The sequence below is a fragment of the Mesocricetus auratus genome, unplaced genomic scaffold (assembly GCF_017639785.1).
Source record: "Mesocricetus auratus isolate SY011 unplaced genomic scaffold, BCM_Maur_2.0 Super-Scaffold_100009, whole genome shotgun sequence".
In the NCBI taxonomy this organism is placed as follows: Eukaryota; Metazoa; Chordata; class Mammalia; order Rodentia; family Cricetidae; genus Mesocricetus; species Mesocricetus auratus.
This window is the reverse complement of record NW_024429193.1, coordinates 85,257,265-85,276,502: the sequence shown is the minus strand read 5'-3', so window position 1 is coordinate 85,276,502 and position 19,238 is coordinate 85,257,265. Positions and strand designations below refer to the sequence as shown.

The 19,238-nt window shown below is 44.7% G+C and overlaps 1 long non-coding RNA gene across 2 annotated transcripts in view; it reads left to right on the top strand.

Annotated features, from left to right (window-relative positions):
• The first annotated feature begins 452 nt into the window (after positions 1–452).
• Positions 453–19,238, top strand: part of LOC106022479 — a 38,213-nt gene continuing 19,427 nt past the window's right edge. Inside the window, exons 1-2 of one of the 2 annotated variants that reach the window (XR_005879526.1) lie at positions 453–4,321; positions 9,594–9,683. This is a non-coding gene — a long non-coding RNA (uncharacterized LOC106022479). The remainder of the gene's footprint in view (positions 4,322–9,593; positions 9,684–19,238) is intronic. The other variant, XR_005879525.1, reaches the window with a different exon arrangement.

Here is a 19,238-nt window from a genome sequence, read left to right as displayed (position 1 = left end):
GATTGACAACACAGAGACTCGTTCAACGATATAAAGAGAACTTTAAACAGGCTCCAAAAAGGTTCAAGAAAAACCTCCTAAGAAAAGCTCCCACCAGAGAAGCTTCTGCTCTCTCCTCTCCCCTGGCTGGTTCTGCTCTGACCCCAGAGGTGGATGTGTGTGGGTTTTTGAAGGTGCGGTTAGTCTCTGGACAAGGTCGAGGTCAGGGCGGTTTCCGTGGGAAGGCCTTTCCCAGGAACTTATTGTATCATTTTTAGTAAACATGTTTTTACTAAACATTGTCTTACAGCTGCCTACTCCCAGGCAGAAGGGGAAGTGGCCAGGAACTTATTGTATCATTTTTAGTAAACATGTTTTTACTAAACATTGTCTTACAGCTGCCTACTCCCAGGCAGAAGGGGAAGTGGGTCTCTGCTCAAGGTCTGGTGTTCCCACAGATTTGACATCTCTTCTATGAGAGAGACCCAAGGTTTATTTAAATAAAATAGCCCTAAATAGACCCAAGGTCTAGTTATACAAAATAGTCCTAAACTTTATTGTATATCCCTCTTTAAGGTGGTCCACTGTATCAAAGCTACAGAGATACAGTAGAAAAAAACCATTTTCTGGACCAGAAGGCATGGAGAAAATCGAGGAAGGAAGACCATTAGCTCTAGTTCAGAATGCACTAGAAAGGGAAGGGAACCACTTAACAAATGGGATGAATTCTGGAACCTCAACCCTGGAGGAAACAGAGATACAGCAGAGCAAAGCAACAAGATGATTAATGAAAGGGGTAAACTAAACTCAAAGGCTTCACTTCTAATAATGTAGAAATAAAGGGACCAGACCCTCACTCAGTCCCCTGCTTTAGCAGCCATGACAGGCTACAGAAAAGACAGGGCTGAGTGTAATAATATTTGTCATTGGGAGTTGTTTGATTGCTTTGTTTATTTATCAGGATAATAGTAGTAGGTTTTCTCCTGGGGCACGTGACCTAACTATTCCTAGGTTCTTTTTCATGTTAGCATGTCAAGCATGGTTTCCATCTTGGGCAGTGGACTTTAAATCCAATAAAAAATGTGTTTGGCCACTCCCTTAACATTTTGTCACTATTGTGCCAGTCGGTATATCTTGCAGGCAGGTCACTCTTGTAGGTCCAGTGGTTCAGAGTTTACTGATAATTACTTGTCTCCTCTGGTAGTGTGCCTGATACCTTCTAGCACATGTAGAAATAAAGTGAAGCTGGGCTATCAGCTCCATTTCTCTGTGTTTGATCACATGACTAGGTGGTGTCTTCAGCAATAGGGTCTTCCCATCTGAATTTGGAAGGTGACGTCGACAATTAATAAATGAGACCTCGTGGAGCTTAAAAGCTTCTGTATAGAAAGTGATACTATCATTTGAGAAAAGCAGCAGCCTACAGAATGGGGGAAAAGCCTGCCAATTACATATCCGGCAGAGGATTAGTACCTAGAATGTACAAAGAACTAAAAAAAAAGCCCAATTTAAAAATGAGGTATAGAACTAAACAGAATTCTCAAAAGATGAAAAGTGTTGAGAAACAGTTTTAAAATGTTCATCATTCTTAGCCATCAGAGAAATGAAAATTAAAACTAATTTGATATTTCATCTTCCCCCAGACAGAAAGACAGCTTATGCAAGTGAGGATTAGCGGTAAGGGGGGGGCACATAATCATTTCTGATGGGAGTGTAAATTATACAGACACTATGGAAATCAGTGTGGAGGTGCTTCGAAAAGCGGAGATTTTATTGACCACAAGACATAGATTTGCCACTCTTTGGCGTATACTCAAAAGACTCTGCATCCTACCACCAAGACACTTGTTCATCCATGTTCATTGTGTCTCTTTTATAATAACCTGAAAATGCAGCACTCGGGAGGCAGAGGCAGGCGATCTCTTGAGTTTGAGTCCAGCCTGGTCTACAGAGAGAGTTCCAGGACAGCCTCCAAAACAATACAGAGAAACCCTGTCTCGAAAAACCAAACAGCAAAACAAAACAAAACAAAAACAAGCAAACAAAACAAAACAAAAACCTGAAAATGCAAACAGCTTAGTGTCTATCAGCTGATGAGTAGATAATAAAAATGTGGTAATTTACACGATGGAATATTATTCTACTGTTAGGAAAAATGAAATTACAAAATTCTCTGGTAAATGAAGTTAGAAGCAATCACCCTGAGTGAGGAAACCCAGATCCAGAAAGACAAACATTGCATGTTTTGTTTTGGTATGTGGATGTTAATTTTTAAGCTTTGGTTATTGGTACTTTTGTCCAAATAACAACAGGTTATATGAGCTAAGAGACCGGCAGGAAGGAGGGGAAATGCAATCTGGTGCTTTAGAGAGGCCCCGGGAAACTAGACTGGGAGGGTCAGATGGGGAGGAGACAGGAAGGTAGGGGAAGAAGGGAATGTGGAGTGGGATAATTGACACCCAAGAGCTTTTGAAAAGTTGTGTGGAACCTGCTGCTGACGAAATGTCCTCAAATGTGATGAGAGGTCACCATGTACTCAGGAACGTAGTGCCCAAGTATACGTCTTATGCCAGGAATGGGTAACCTCTTGCTGAGTCATTGGTCAAAGGTTTCCCATAGACACCACCGCAATAATTGCAGGCTACTGCCAATGCCGTGAGGATGGCGTTTTCACCTGAGCAGAGCTCTCTGAACAGAAGTGCTCGGGCTGCTGCAGGTGGCTGCAGCGGGGAGCTTTGTGTCCCTGTGTCCTGGCTCCTCCTGTCCCATGGCTGCCGGCTGCCGACAGAAACACCCCTTCCGGCTCGGGCTGATGGGGCTTGAATTCAGTTCCGTGTCAGGATGCTGGAAGAAGAGTGTTCAAAAGGATCAAGGGAGTCAGAGTTACAGATAAACAGAAGCAAGGAGAAATCAAACGGAGTCTTGTGATTTACGCTTCTGACTCTATAAGAAGGTTGCATGGACCTAAATTCTACTAGAGAAAGAGGGCTGCTTAGAGATCTCAGCCCCACTCCCATCAACAGATATGTAGACGTGTCAGAACGTGGGATTCAGACTGTAAATGCAGAGACCGGATTGTGGAGAACTGTCCCAGGCTGGCCGGCGTCTCGGAGAGGTCAACCCAAAGCTCTTCTCGTGCTCTGACCTCCTTCCGTCTAGTCCCACTTAATTGTTGCCAGTGCTGAAAACATTCTGCCTTAGATAAAAGTAGTGTGTTTTCTAGATGCGGTGCGCTTGGTTCAAGTCTGTGATAATCTTTAGTGTACTGTAACATCTTCAACTGTAGCGTAAAGAAAGAAGAAGCATTCATCATCTAAAATCCTTCAAGCCTTCCCTCTGTGCCGCTGAGGATGAGGGAGGCTGAGGTTACTGCCCACCTCTGCCTACAGCCCAACCCTCGCAGTCTAGGCAGAAGCAGCGCCTGGGAGGAGAAAGCTCGGCTCAACTTCAGTTTCTTTGAATCCACGTCCCAAGCACTGACAGTGAGATTTTTGGACTTTGATTCTGCTGACCTCTGAAATGTTTGGATTAATTTGCATGCAGATTTAATTTTTAACTTTAATTTCCTTCTGGGAAAATCCATGTAAGAAGGTAGTTAATATTCAAATCCGGGACTTGGTATGTTGCTGGCATTTTTAAGATTAGCATATTTTTATGTTGTTATTTTCATCTCAGTGCACAGTGTGATAGGGAAACAGAACGGCCAAGGGATCTCCAGCTTGGTAGACAGGCTTTCAAGTAATTTATATAATTTTCTGATCCATTTTGGCATCTTCTTTCTAATAAATGCCAGCCAGCAGGAACCCGGAGGAATCAGGCCTGACTCTGGGGTGTAGCTGTTTGAAGGTGGGACTAGGATTGTTTGAGTAGACTTTTAATCAAGTCCCTCATAGATGGCAGCCATACCACCAGTTAACGGTTAACCCTAATGGAGTAAAGGGACAGATCTCCACCGTGATCCGCAGGGAACCTAGTTTTCTTTTTGTCACCATTTCCCTTTTTCAGAAGGTGTCAGTCTGGCGGCAGAGCAGGCAGTACCGGGGAATGCCACCATGCTGCTCCTTCTCGCGGTCAGCGGTCAGGCTCTACCCCATGCTGCTCCTGCCCCTGTTCCGGCTCTACCCCCTCACTGTGTGCCGAGAGTGTGCCTTTGCCCTAGTCCTATGTTGTGAAGTAGCGAAGGAGTTGCTGTCTGTCTAGCTCCGCCCATACAGGGATGCCCAGCCCACCGTGGTCCGTGCAGCTGGGTCTGAATGGAAGCCAGAATTGCCGGATTCACTAGTATGCTGCCTTCTCACCCGTGGGCAGAAGAACGAGGCATGGACTGCAGCTCCGTTTTCAGGTAATATGTTGTAAAGGAAATGTTCTATATCCATTTCTCTTTTGGGTTGTTTTCAATTGGTTATTAACTTGGAGTGTGTCGTCATCATCATCATCATCATCATCATCATCAGACAGGGTCTCATGTAAGGTCGGGCTGGCCTGGAACTGCCTATTTATACAGGGCCAGCCTTGAACCCTCGGTCCTCCTGTGTTTTCCTCCTAAGCGCTGGGGTCACAGGTGTGTGTCATTGCACCTGGATCCTCTTTTAGTTTCTTTCTTTTTTTAATGTCTTTTTTTTTTTTTTTTGAGACAGGGTTTCTCTGTATTGTTTTGGAGGCTGTCCTGGAACTCGTTCTGTAGACCAGGCTGGCCTCAAACTCACAGAGTTCCACCTGCCTCTGCCTCCTTAGTGCTGGGATTAAAGGTGTGGGCCACCAACGCCAGGCAATGTCTTTTTTTTTATTTTAAATTTAAATTAGAAACAAGGTTGCTTCACATGTCAATCCCTCCCTCTCCCTCTCCCTCTCCTCCTCCCACGCCTTCCCTCCAACCTCCCTCCCTCTCCCCCATTACCCACTCTTTTCCCCAGGGAGGGTGAGGCCCTTCATGGGGGATCTCCAGAGTCTGTCATTTCATCCAGGGCAGGGTCTAGGTCCTACCCCAAGAGTCCAGGCTGAAAGAGCATCTCTCATTGTGGGATGGGCACCCAAAGTCCATTTGTATGCCTGGGATAAATACTGATCTACTACCCAAGGCCTCATAGATTGCCTAGGCCTCCTCACTGACTCCCACATTCAGGGAGTCTTGATCAGTCCCATGCTGGATTCCCAGCCATCAGTCTGAGATTCAAGAGCTAACCCTTGTCAGGTCAGCTGTTTCTGGGGGTTAAACCAGCCCAGTCTTAACCCCTTTGCTCATCAGTCCTCCCTCTCTGTCACTGGGTTCCTTGAGTTCTGCTCAGTGTTTAGGCTGTGGGTGTCTGCCTCTTTTAGTTTTTAAGTAGAGGTGACAAGGCTTGCTGATTAAGTACAGTGTAAGATATGGAGAAAAAATGACAAGCTAAAAGACAATTCCAAGGCTTTAGTTTGAGCGAGTAGGAAAATGGTGCGGCTATCATTCAGTGATGCAGGAACCCTGATTATGAGGTAGAGATTTACCTTAGTTGAGAACGACTCTGCCTTGGAGGAAACCATGCCTGCGGTGAATGGGTTATGGGGGTATGATGACCAGGCCAAGCCCACTGATGAGTACGGATAGAAGCAGAGTTCTGTAAACAGTGAAGGGGGTTGATGTTGGCTGTCCATGACCAGTTGGATATGCTTAAGAGGGTGGGGATAGGGAATCAAGAGAGGCATCAAGGTTTCACGTGTATGAACTTGCCCATAGAAAGCAAAGATCAGGTTTGCACAATGCTAATTTTTATAGACACCGCCATCTTCAATATTACACCTCTATCCTCAGTCAAGGCATGGAAGATTCAGGAAAGAGAAATAAAAAGATGAATTTATCTAGAGCCCAAGTCTATATTTGTGAGAAGTCAGAGCAGAGCAGCAGCTAGAATGGCCAGGATGGAGCCTTTGTGTGGGGAATGCCCTTCCCTTCCTTCTTCCTTTCTCCTTCCTTCTTTCTTCCTTCCCCCTTCCGTTCCTTCCTTCTTCTCTTCATTCCTCCTCCCTTCTTTATTCCTTCCTTCTTCTCTCCTTCCTTTTTCCATCCTTCCTCATTCCTTCTTCCTTCCTCCTTCCTTCCTTCCTCTTTCCTTCCTTCTTCCTTCCCTCCTTTTCTTCCTTCCTTCCTTCCTCCTTCCTCACTTCCTCCTTCCTTCCTCCTTCCTTCCTTCCTTCTTCCCTTCCTTTTCCTTCCTTCTTCCTCATTTCCTCCTTCCTTCTTCCCTTCCTTTTCCTTCTTTCTTCCTCATTTCCTCCTTCCTCCCTTCTCCCTTCCTTCCTTTATCCTTTTTCCTTCCTTCTTCTCTTCCTTTTTCCTTCTTCCTTCCTCCCTTCCTTCTTCCTTCCTTCTTTCCTCCCTCCCTCCCTCCCCCCTCTTGTTTTCTTTTTTCTCTCTTTTTGTTTTTTTCAAGATAGGGTTTCTCTGTATAGCCCTGGCTGTCCTGAGACTCACTCTGTAGACCAGGCTGGCCTGGAACTCACATAGATCAGCATGCTTCTACTTCCGAAGGGCTGGGATTAAAGATATACACCACCACATCCAGCTGAGGTAGCCTTGCTTTTAGGCAGGAGCAGCTGTGTCTGGGGTTGGGAAATTTTTCCTCTGAGGACCCAGATGAACAGTAGTTAAGGTTTCACATCCGCATGGACACTCTTGCAACAACGCAGCTTTGCTTTGAACAGAAGCTGATGTAGTCAATCGATGAGTGGTCATAGTTGTCTTCCGGGAAAACTGCTTACAGACCAGTCAAAGAGCCGCATTTGGCTCACAGGCCTTAGGTGCCGTGCTGACCTGCAGCAACTGTGTGTGGGTGAGGCTGTCTTTTCCCAACCCTCAGCAGAGCCCAATGGCTGGTTCTAAGACGATTTAATAAAGGAGGCCCAAGGTCGAGGGGAAAGCCCTGTTAAATGGTTTTCAGTTCAGAGTAGCAGGAGGAATATGATTTGCATGTAACAACCCGTTGAGAGCTGTCCGTAGAGATGGGGCAAAGGTCTGAAGTTTTTAGTGCGCTAGCAAAGCCGTGCAGGGCACAAAAGAAAAGAAAAGAAAACCGTCTAGTCTGTGCCCTTCCGTAAAGAAAACCGTCTAGTCTGTGCCCTTCCGTAAAGAAAACCGTCTAGTCTGTGCCCTTCCGTAAAGAAAACCGTCTAGTCTGTGCCCTTCCGTAAAGAAAACCGTCTAGTCTGTGCCCTTCCGTTATGCTAGCACTGTAGGCCCAGGAAGGGAAAGCTGTTGTCAAAGGAGTATGGTCTGTCTCTGGGTAGAGACAACATTGCCTGCCCCTTAGGAGTTAATCTAATCAGCAGGCCAAGGGACCACCCTCGGGAAGGCAGGTTCACCTTAAATCATGCTAAAAAGATAGTTGGATAATTATCCCTTATTGAGATAGTGCACTCTTTCTTCCCAGAATTCCCCTCTGCGGTAGCATAGTCCCTACAAGCTGCCATGGGGTTCGGCTGGGTCTGCCTGCTATTCAGAGTCCTGACTCAGAAAAGGTGCAGTTCCCCCTTCTTTTCTCCTCTTTCTTTGGGTGCTGACCAGAACATAAGTATATTTTTTCCCCTGGTACTTCTGGTTCTTTTCACTCTTCCTGTAAAACTCCCCTCACTGCCTTGTCTGTTTTGTGGTTGTGGCGGCCCTGTGGCTGACCTCCATGCCTAACTCAGATTGATACTGTGGCTGTTTCTCCCTCTTCAGCTCCAGTCTATGAATCTATGAGAAACACTCACCCTCTATGGCCCATGAATTCTATATTTGGAATTTGTGAGACAAACCACTGGCTTGGGAAGCTTCAGTGGCCTATGAGTTTCTGGGACCCTCGCTCTCCAAGAGAGGCTCCAAAACCACCCCTACATTACAGTGTCATTTCTAATCAATGTCCTGTCTTCACAGTATAAACTTCCCCTTGCTTCTTACTCATCAATGGGAACAGGTTGAAGGAAGAGAATTAAAAAATTGTTTTAGATCATTGCAGGTACTGAGAGAATTTCTGGGCCACAGGAAAGGGGGCAGTGGATTGCCAATGTCCTGCAGAGGGAAGATGGATGCAAGATTCAAGGAGAAGTCAGTGATAACCCAGGTAGACTAGGACGGAAACAAAAGAAGGGATGAGACGAGAGAGCCAGAGAACAGTGTCTGCTGCTGAGGGACCATCTGGGGGATACCTGCTGTTCTCCAAGTGGCCCCTGCTATACGCTGCTCAGGGATGACTCAGTTTGATGGAGAGGCCCATGATGAGCTTCTGTCTAAAGTCGGTCCATAGAATTTGGAGTCTGTCTCTGAAGATACTTCACTAGGAATTATTTGATGATTCCGGAGAGGCTCAGAGGTTGAGAGCACTTGTTGCTCTCCCAGAGCATCCATACGAGGGCTCATAACCATCTGTTACTTCCGTTCCAGAGCATCCATATGGGGGCTCATAACCATCTGTTACTTCAGTTCTAGAGGAAGCTGAACTCTCATCTGGCCTCCTCAGTCTCTAGGCACAGAGGTGATACACACATGTATACACAGGCAAACGTTCAGACACGTAAAATAAAATGAACATAAATAAATCTTGAAAGACAGAGAGGGAGAGAGAGAGAGGGAGGGAGAGAGAGAGAGAGAGGGAGGGAGGGAGGGAGGGAGGGAGGGAGGGAGACAGACAGAGAGAGAGACAGGGAGAGAGACAGAGAGGGAGAGAGGGAGAGAGACAGAGACAGAGAGAGAGACAGGGAGAGAGAGACAGAGAGGGAGAGAGGGAGAGAGACAGACAGAGAGAGAGAGACAGGGAGAGAGACAGAGAGGGAGAGAGGGAGAGAGAGAGACAGACAGAGAGGGAGAGAGGGAGAGAGAGAGAGAGGGAGAGAGAGAGAGAGAGAGAGACAGGGAGAGAGACAGAGAGGGAGAGAGGGAGAGAGAGAGACAGACAGAGAGAGAGACAGACAGACAGAGAGAGAGAGACAGGGAGAGAGAGAGACAGGGAGAGACAGAGAGGGAGAGAGGGAGAGAGAGAGAGACAGAGACAGAGAGAGAGACAGGGAGAGAGAGACAGACAGAGAGACAGACAGAGAGAGACAGAGACAGAGAGAGACAGATAGAGAGAGACAGAGACAGGGAGAGAGAGAGAGACAGAGAGAATACTCATTTGTATATGTGTGCACCGCCCATGGAGGGGCCATTGACCTTACTGCAGCCCCATAGGCATGCCCAAAGGCCTGTCTTCTAGCTACCATAGCCTAGGCAATTAAAATTAACCGTCACTCATCCTGACCCTGCTACTATTATTGTTTTTTATGTTTTCCTTCTTTTTTCTAAGATAATTTTTGTGAATTCTTAAGGAATTTGATATACTGCATTTTGGTCATTTGTATAGTTTCTTTTTGTCCCACTATCTATGCAGAACTATTTATATAAAGTTATAAAAAATACACATTTTCTAGCAAGTTGCTAGAATATAATTATTTTTTCATGTTGCTGCATTTGAATTTCTGTAGGTGGGCAGTATTGTAAGAGCTGGAATGGTTACTATGTAATATAGTGATGTAATTTGGTAGGTATAACTTCTCTGATCGGAAATATGCTTTTTACTTTTGTTTATTCTGTAATTAGCCCAACATTCTATGGTTACCTTCTTTTCCAGGTTTCCTCAGAATATATGGGTTTCTAGAAACACAAGCCAACACTGGATGTAAATAGTGAAAGGAGCATGAAGATTTAGGGCAATCACTTCGTAAGTACAAAAACATAATCTTTAGATTTCCCTCATAAACTTAAATGTGATTTCAAATCATGATATGAACAGAAAGTAATATCCAATTTTGTCAAATATACCAAAAAAAAAGAAAGAAAGAAAAGGAGAGAAATAATGATAAAAATTCATTCATTGGAAATGTCTGTTTTGAGTAACCCCCTACATCAAAGAACTCCACTAGGTCCTCTGTGAATATAAAAATGGATAGCATGATTCCACAAGGAAAATGTTCAAAATCACATCAGAAGTTTTTTTTTAGTTTTTTGAGACAGGGTTTCTCTGTATTACTCTAGAGCCTGTCCTGGAACTCGCTCTGTAGACCAGGCTGGTCTCAAACTCACAGAGATGCACCTGCCTCTGCCTCCTGAGTGCTGGGATTAAAGGAGTGAGCCTGACCAGGGTTTTTTTTTCTTAAAGCAGTAGTATATTGGACTTAAATTTTATTCAAAGTCATTAAAAGAACATTATACTAAGGGTCTGTGGAGGATGTTTAGAGAGATGTGTTAGTTTGTTTATAGACAAAGGAACTGAAACTCAAGGGTTAAATAATTTTCTGAAAGCTGCAGAGTCAGCAAGGGGAAGGACCCCTTTTCTGAGCCTGGCCTGTCTGACAAGGGCCTGGCTCTGTGCACTACAACCTGTTTTGTATGCTTCTCTGTGGCTCTAATATTGAATTTCCTCTTACACTGACAACCATATCATATCTGAGATAATTTAGCAAGTCCTGTTATTATATTTTGGTGTGGCTAAAAGGTAAAATTATGTAGGGAATTGAGTTGATTTTTCAAATAGTGAAATAATTAAAAATTATTCGAATTCTTATGCAGAGCTTTATTTTTAGGGTCTAACCTATTAGCTGAAAGTGTCTTATTAAAATTTTTATGTCGTTTTGCTCTTTCCCATGCTCTTTCTAGATCAGTGGTTCTCAACCTGTGGGTTGTCATGTATCAGATATTTATATTTCAATGCCTAACAGTAGCAAAATTACAGTTGTGAAGTAGTAATGAAATGAGGAACGGTTGCAGATTAGGAGGGTTGAGAAGCACTGGTCTAGAAATGCAAAGGGCTTTTCCCTCTGAACACTTAACTGCTCTGATGAGTGGGAGCTGTTTCCTGAGTCTCATCTTCAGATGGATCCTGTGGCCCCTAAGAGGCGTGGCACTATCGGGAGGTGTGGCTTTGTTGGAGAAGCCATGGCTTTGGAGGAAGTGTCACTGTGGGGGTGGGCTTTGAGGTCTCCTGTATGCTCAGGTCATACCCTGTGTCTCGGACCACTTCCTGTTGCCTGCGTGATTCAGGACTCTGGCGCCTACTTCTCCAACACCGTGTCCCACCATGGTGCTAATGGACTGAATTTCTGAGCTGTGAATGTTTTCTTTATAGGAGTTGCTGCGGTCATGGTGATATTTTGTTTATGATCTAACAAATAAAGCCTATCTGAAGATTGGAGTGCAGGGCTAGCCACACTGTTTAGCCACAGAGGCTGGGCGGTGGTGGCACACCTTTAATCCCAGCACTCAGGAGACAGAGGCAGATGAATCTCTGTTAGTTCAAAGCCACCTTGAGCTACACAAAATTGATCCAGTCTAAAAGATCGCAAAGGTGATCTCAGCACTTGGCATCCCACGATTTGAGTCCCAGCACTAGAGAGGAATGTAAGGCAGGAGGAGACAGGAGTCAGTGCAGTCTGAGGTTTGGTGGAGACAGAGGCAGTGTGGAGAAGCAGTCTGAGGACAGGGTCGCCCCTTTGGTCTGAGCGTTGGTAGAGGTGAGAACTCTCTAGCGGCTGGACACTTTGCTTCTCTGATTTTCAGCTTTAAGCCAAATATCTGTCTTTGTTTTTTATTATTAAGAACAATTAGAATTCATTGTACAGGTCATGGAGTCCCTTCACAGCAATAGAAACTCCAACGAAGATCTTAAAGTAGTTTCTGTTTCTTTGAATAATATCCCACTTTAAATTATTGCGTAGTCCACAACTAATAAGTACATTAAGGTTTCTGATTATATAAGCCTTTTATAACTATTATACAGCCAGTTCTTCAAGTGGCCAGCATATGGGGGACCAGCATTTATGGAGGAGCAGAATGGGGTGGAGGTGTTAGTTTAGTGGGCCATGGTGACTGCGGACACAGTTGATGGAAACTTGAGGCAATCTTGGGCTATTAGACCAGAACCCTGCTCTGTGGCTGATATAATGCTTAACAAGTGCACGGATTCCATGTATTTTATAAATGAGCTGATGATAGGGTACCTAAAGAATATTCTAGATTTCTAATTTGCTACCCAGAATGGATAAATCTGCTTTTCTAGTTACCTTTCAGGGGTCTTGCCTTGAGTCAATTGGCAAAAGGCTGCCTTAGCTCTTTCTTTTTTTCTCCGTGTCCCACTTCTTTAACAATGAGATGTGTAGGGCTGAGCCTGGAGGGACACTGTAGCAGTCGGGAGCATTCGCTGGTCTTACAGAGGACTAGGTCCCCAGCACCCACAGGAACAACTGCCTAACAACCGTCTGCAACTCAAGTTCCAGGGGATCTGGCTTCCATGGGCACCAGTCATATATGTGGTGTGCATATGAGCAAAATACCCCTACACATAAAATAAAAAGGGTAAAGAAAGAGATTTGCAAGATGGGTGAGATGGTCCAGAGGGCAAAGTCACTTGCCACCGAGCCTAACCGACGGGCTGAATTTCAACCCCTGAGCCCCCAGGCGGGAACCAAGACCTGAAAGTTGTCCTTTAACCACGGCACAGGTCCCCTACTCTGACATGAACACATCCATTGCACTAATAGTGCATGACATGTTTTTAAAGTAAGACGTGCAGCACTGCAGCCTGCTCAACAGGCTGCCTCGCCCCCACTTGGGCTTGGTCTTCCTAATGAGCTGACTCCAGCTCAGAAGCATGGGAGAGCGGTTGCTTCTCTCCCCTGAAGCTATGCTCGGTGCCTGGCTTCAAGGCTGACCCTCCTGAACACAGGTTCCTGGTACCAGCTTGCTGTCTTCTGATTTATTTCACTGTTTACTCCTGGCAAAAGATGCTTCTGTCTTTTAACCTTTCTGATGACTAAGCCAAATTTGCCTCTGCTCTGAGTGAATAGCTATGCAGCTAAAAGGAGGCAGCAAATCCCTATGTGGCTAATAAACAAGACTGCAATTCCACACTTGATTTCTCATGCTCTGGATTTGGAGTTGAAAAACAGACTCTCCAGCATCATCTACACGAAATGCCAACTTTATTTGGAATTTTCTGTCAGATCATAAGGTCATTTGACATAAGTTTTCGAATAGCTCTGAAGGAAACGAAACACTAGCAGAATCTATTCAAGATGCTGTGCCATGCCAGTCACCTACAATCATTTATAATCAGAAAAGCAAAACTCCAGTCCTAGACCCATGAGCATATTTTATTAGGTAAAATTTGAATAAACATCTTGATTAATTTATGGTAATTTCACAGATGGGACATTTATTAATTTCTCTGAAATATAATTTGATGCTTCAGGAGACAGGTCTTGCACATCAAAGAATGGCAGCTTCCTCTGAGGCAGGTTTGTTCTGAACTGTCCTTTAAGTGTATTCATTTATATATTTATTTATTTATTTATTTGTTTGTTTACTTATTGCTATGTAGCTCTGGCTGGCCTAGAACTTGGAGCAGCTCTCCTGTAGCAGCTTCCTGTTTACTGAGATTGTAGTTGTGAGTCAACACAATTGTTAGAGTTTTAAATTTTTATTTTACTAAGGCTGGAGAGATTAAGAGCATGTGATGCTCTTGCAGAGAGCTGGTTGTGGAATATTAGTTGAAGATGTATTACATTTCTTTATGCTGTGGAACATTTATTTAATGATGTAAAGTTGTGCTGCATTCTTTTATGTGGTATTTGTTTAACTCTGAGAAGCTGTGTTACTTTGCCTGTCTAAAAACATCTGATTGGTCTAATAAAGAGCTAAACAGCCAATAGCTAGTCAGGATAGGGATGGGTGGGGCTGGCAGGCAGAGAGAATAAATAGGAGGAGAAATCTGGGACAAAAGATCGGGGAGCAAGGGAGGGCGAAGGAGAGGAGGATGCCAGGGGCCATTCACCCAGCCCCACAGGCAGACAGGAAATAAGAAGAAAAGAAAAGACAGACAGAAATAGAGAAAGGTAAAAGTCCAGAGGCAAAAGGTGGATGGAATAGCTTAAGAAAAGCTGGTTAGAAATAACCCAAACTAAGGCCGGACATTCAAAAGAAAGAATCGTTTCTGTGTGATTATTGGGACCTGGGTGGCGGCCCCCCAAAGACTAAAGAATAAAAAAGAAACAACTACAAGAACCCAAGTTGGATTCTCAGCATCCAAGCCAAGTGGTTTACAATTGCCAGTAACTTCAGCTCTAGGGATAGTGGGTACCCTGAACGTGTGCTTTCTTATGTACACACACACACACACACACACACACACACACACACACACTTAAAAATAAAATGAAAACCTGAAAATATTTTATCTAATCAGCTTAATTTTTTTCTTTTTTGGTTTGTCCAGTCAGGGTTTTTCTCTGTAACAGTCCTAGCTGTCTTGGACCTAGCTCTGTAGACCAGATTGGCCTTGAACTCACAGAACTCCACCTGCCTCTGCCTCCTGAGTACTGGGATTAAAGGCATGTGCCACCACCACCCAGCTAGCTTAAACTGTTTAAGTAAACTATTCTTTAAAAAACATTTTTGGAGAACCAGGTGTAGTGGCTTTTAATCCCAGTGCTCAGGAAGCAGAGGCAGGTGAGTTAGAAGCCAGCCCAGACTACAAAATGAGTTCCAGGATAGCCATGGTAACTACACAGAGAAACTCTGTCTTGAAAAATCAAGACCAAAACTAAACTGAACCAAATCCAAAACCCCAAAACCCCCAAAACCAATCAAACAAACAGGAAATAAAACAGTGTGTGTGTGTGTGTGTATGTGTGTGTGTGTGTGTGTGTGTGCGCGCGCGCGGGCGCAGGCGGCTTGAGCTAGGCATGGTGACTCATACCTGACATACCTCTGCACGTGAGAGCCTGAAACAAGAGGACCGAATGTAGCATGAATAATAAAACCCAGAGACAGATATTGGGGTTAAAGCTGAAGATCAGAGAAGCAAATGGGCCAGCCACCTCTGCCAATGCTCAGACTCCTGGCTCCTCCAGCCTTATATTCCTCTCTAGTGCTGGGATTAAAGGTGTGTGCCACCACTTCCTGGCCTCAAAGACTGTGACTAACTTTACATTCTGATCTTCAGGCAAGCTTTATTAGATCATAAACTAAATATTACCACAACTGAGTGAGCTCAAGGTCAAACTGAGCTATATAGTGACTTCCAGACCAGTCTGGAGTATATTATGAGATCTTGTCTTAGAATAACCAAAGAAAAAATAATTAAAAATTTTATTGGCTTTTTATTTATTTACTTTGTGTTCACATGGGTATGTGTGCATGTGTGTGGAGGTCAGAGGGCAACCTGTAGAAGTTGGGTCTCTCCCTTTACCATGTGGGTCATTGGGATCAAACTCTTAGCATCTTGTGTTATTAGACTCTGAACCATCTTACTGGCCCCTAAATTATTTTTTAAAAATAAGGTGAAACTTCTTGAGAAATGCAGATCAAGTGTGAGTAAATTTAAGCAGCTTAGAAATTTAACATGTGTGTGTACTCACACGTATAACCTATACAAACATAAAGACTATATCTGTGTGATAGGCTAAGTGTGGCCTACCTCGGTATCTGTAGAGAAAAGTGAATTAGCAAAACCATGTCTCTGCCATCAGATTGTTGGTTGACGCGTTTCTTGGCAGAGACTGTCCACAGGAAGGACTCACTGGACTCACTAGACTCACCGGACTCACTGGACTCAGAGCGGCTGAGCTCCAACTCCGGCTCATCACATCAGATTGTTGATTGACATGTTTCTTGGCAGAGACTGTCCACAGGAAGGACTCACTGGACTGGAGAGCAGAATGGCTGAGTTCCAACTCCGGCTCTTGTGATGATGAGTCACCTGATGTCTGTGTGTCAGCTCCACACCCATTAAATGTTACTGTGGTATTTTTAAGTTTTGAGGTCTGGGAAGGGCATTTTCTCAAGTGCTCATAGAATGTGATGGAGATTACAAGTCCTGAAGTGTTAAGAGAGATAATAAGCAGACAGAGAGATAAAAAGCTGTCTCCCCATTACTATCCTTCAGTGGATTTCTCAGGACAGAGAGTTTTCTAGAGACAGAGCCCATGTTGCTGTAACCTGGAGTGAAATGACATGCTAAGCCCTACTTTTCTTGCATACAGACTTGCCTATCCCAACCCTTTGGACATTTTATATTTTTATATATTTGGCTCCTTCTGCAGACTTTATAATTTAACTTCATATTGTTTAGCTCAACATTGCTTTGGATCCCACCAAGTCCTTAAGAGCAGGCAGAAACACACAGGATTCCATTACATTCAACTCCAGGTTTTTAGCTGATACAGGAACAGTTTTCCCCAAACACGTGACTATCCTGGGAATGACTCTTCTCTAAGCCATAATTACAGAGATGTCTTCATTAATGTACTGAGAATTTCCAAAGTAAGACAAACGCAGTAAAGAATAAATGCAAAGTCTCAAAATGTTGAAAATTAGCAGCGCATAAGATTATGTGGTCACTGGGGCTGAGGAGGCGGCTCAGTGGTTAGAACACTGGCTGTTCTTCCAGGGGACCCAGGTTAAATTCCCAGCAGCCACATGGCACCTCATAGCCATCTGTAATTCCAGTTCCAGAGGATTCAGCATCCATCCTCTTCTGTCCTCTCTGGGCACCAGGCTCACAAGTGTGACCATGTTTGTGCCGGATTGTCTTGGCTGATGATGGATGGGGGAGACGCAGACCACTGTGAAAGGCACTATGCCCTAGGCACATGTGGGCTGGACAAGACAGTCAGCTAGCAGAAACCAGAGAACAAGCCGGGGAGTGAGCCAGGAAGCAGCATTCCCTCGGGGCTCCTACCCTGGCTTCCATCAGTGCTAGACTATGACACGAACATGTAAGCCAAATAAACTCTTCTTCCCTACATTGATTTGGTCAGAATGTTTGTGTCACAGCCACAGAACAAAACTAAAATAATCCAAAATGCTACATAGTTCAACAACACCAAACAAAACAAAAACAAAAAACAAACAAACAAAAAACCAAAACAAAACAAAAAAACAAAACAAAACAAAAAAAACCTTCCCTTGCCTGTGGGTGTGGTTGATGGTAACCAGGGTTGCTAAGTTCCCTGGTGATGTCTGCAATACTCTGTGGGCACTGAAGACACTGTTATTCTGCAAGGGTTAACAAACCTCCATCAATGACAGTCCAGAGAAGGCCCCTGAGTGGTAGAAAGTTTATTTCCTCTTGTCTAGGCTAGGGTGAGCACACCAAGGTACCTGACCCCACACTTTAAAGAGGCTTACACACACATACACACGCATGCACACACACACATACACACACACATGCACATGCACACGCACACACACGAGAGAGACAGAGAGAGAGGGGGAGAGAGAGCACTGTTTAATTTTTGTTTCTCAGCAGCACTGGTTTGGGAAAAAGTCATAGCAAGGTTCACACCAGAAAGCAGGCAACCAGCCACAAAAGCAGGAATTTTGCAAGAGCGAGAGTTTGAACAGGAGTGAACCCCATCACATGAAGCCGAGAAGTTTGTCTTTGTTGTGTGGACTGTTTCTAACTTTAGGACATTAAATTCCAGCAGTTTCACAGCTCAGATGGACTCCCTACAGTTCTCATTCCCAGAGTGTTCAAAGAGGAACAATTCTGGGTTGTGAAGGCAGAAACAGCGGGGGAGAAACAGGCACTTAGAGTACACAAGATGGAATGAGTTCTTTTTCCCTCTTACTTAGACGGTGGCTTCTGCTCACAGTGTAGAGCTGCTCCAACTCATGGTGGACCTCCTCTCCTCAGTTTAGCATTGCTGGAAACAGCCCCAAAGAAACACCCAGAGGTGTACATTTCCATGGTGGTCCTAAATCACGTTCAGCTGACAAGCAAGATGAATCATCACACAATTCACAGCAAAAGCTCACCGAAGACCATCTCCAGGGACCCTTGATCTTGGACTCCAGGCTTCAGAGAATGAGAAAATAAATTCATCTGGGTCACTTATGACACCCAATCTGTGGTGTTTTGTTGTGGCAAACCCGGTAGACTATTACCAGAGGGAAATGCATATATTCCTGAAAAAACATATTTATGGCATTCAGTTTTGCTCTTTAAAATGTATCTTATTAAGTTCGTGTGTGTGTCTGTCTGTCTGTCTGTCTGTCTGTCTGTGTGTCTGTCTGTCTGTGTGTCTGTGTCTGTATGTCTGTGTCTGTATGTCTGTATGCCTCTGTGTCTGTGTGTCTGTGTCTCTGTGCCTGTGTGTGTGTTTGGGCACACGTGTTCTACAGCACATGTGTCAAGACGAGAGGAAAGCTTGTAGGAGTCAGGTCTCTCCTAGCTCGCCATGGGTTCTGGGGGCCAGACTCAGAAAGCCCAGGCAGGCTTACACTGCATTTACCCCATGAGTCCAGCAAGATTGCTGGCCCCTGAATTTAGTTCTTGATCCTCCATAACCTAATTGCTGAGTCTATTATTTGTGCAGGAATTACACAAAGCTACTTTGAAACTTGCAGGAATCAGCTTGGTAATTCTGTTGCTTGTTTTTTGCTGTGGAAGCTGTGGAAGCAGTCACCCTCTGAGGCCTGGGCTTGGGGGGGGGACACCAAAGAGTGGTGCAGAAGAGGGGGATTTGCCCCTTTTCTTAGCTGAGTAGACAGCTGAGCCACAGAGCATGGTCTCCCTTTGTTCCTCCCTTTCTCTCTTCCAAGCCTGTAGCTAAAGGAGAGTGGCAGTCAGCCTCAGGATTCCTCTCCCCGGTTTTGCCACAAATATTCCAGAAGAGTTCAGGAACAGACAGTCCAGCGGTGCCACCAGTCTGGCCAGGCCTTGAAGACAGACACCATGGCCCCGCCTCCTGGGGCTCAGAGCAATGACTCTGGGGAGCTGCCTTACCCCTATTCAGGAGAGTCAACTAGTCAACCTTCAGGAAGTGTTATTGCAAGTCACTTAAGCAATGCCAGTATTAAAAGTGAAGGGACAGCTTAGCCAGCAGCGCTTGTCACATTAGCCTGATGACCTGGATTTGATCCTCAGACCCATCTGCGGGAGGAGAGAATCAGATGCACAGAGTTGTGCTTTGAGCCCACAGTACACTGTGGTGTATGCACTCACACAGACGTAATGCCAATGACAAATGCATAGATCAAGGGTGGAGCAGTGGATCAGTGGTTGAGAGCCCTTGTTGCTCTTCCGCAGGACCTGGGTTCAATTCTAGCACTCGCCAGGTGGCTCACATCTCTGCAACTACAGTCCCAGGGGATCTGGTACCCTCTCGGGCTTCCCTGTACACCAGGTATGTAAGTGGTGTGCAGACATATCTATAGGCAAAACAGCTATACACATAGAATAGTAAAAATTAAAATTAAAAATAAATAAAAACAA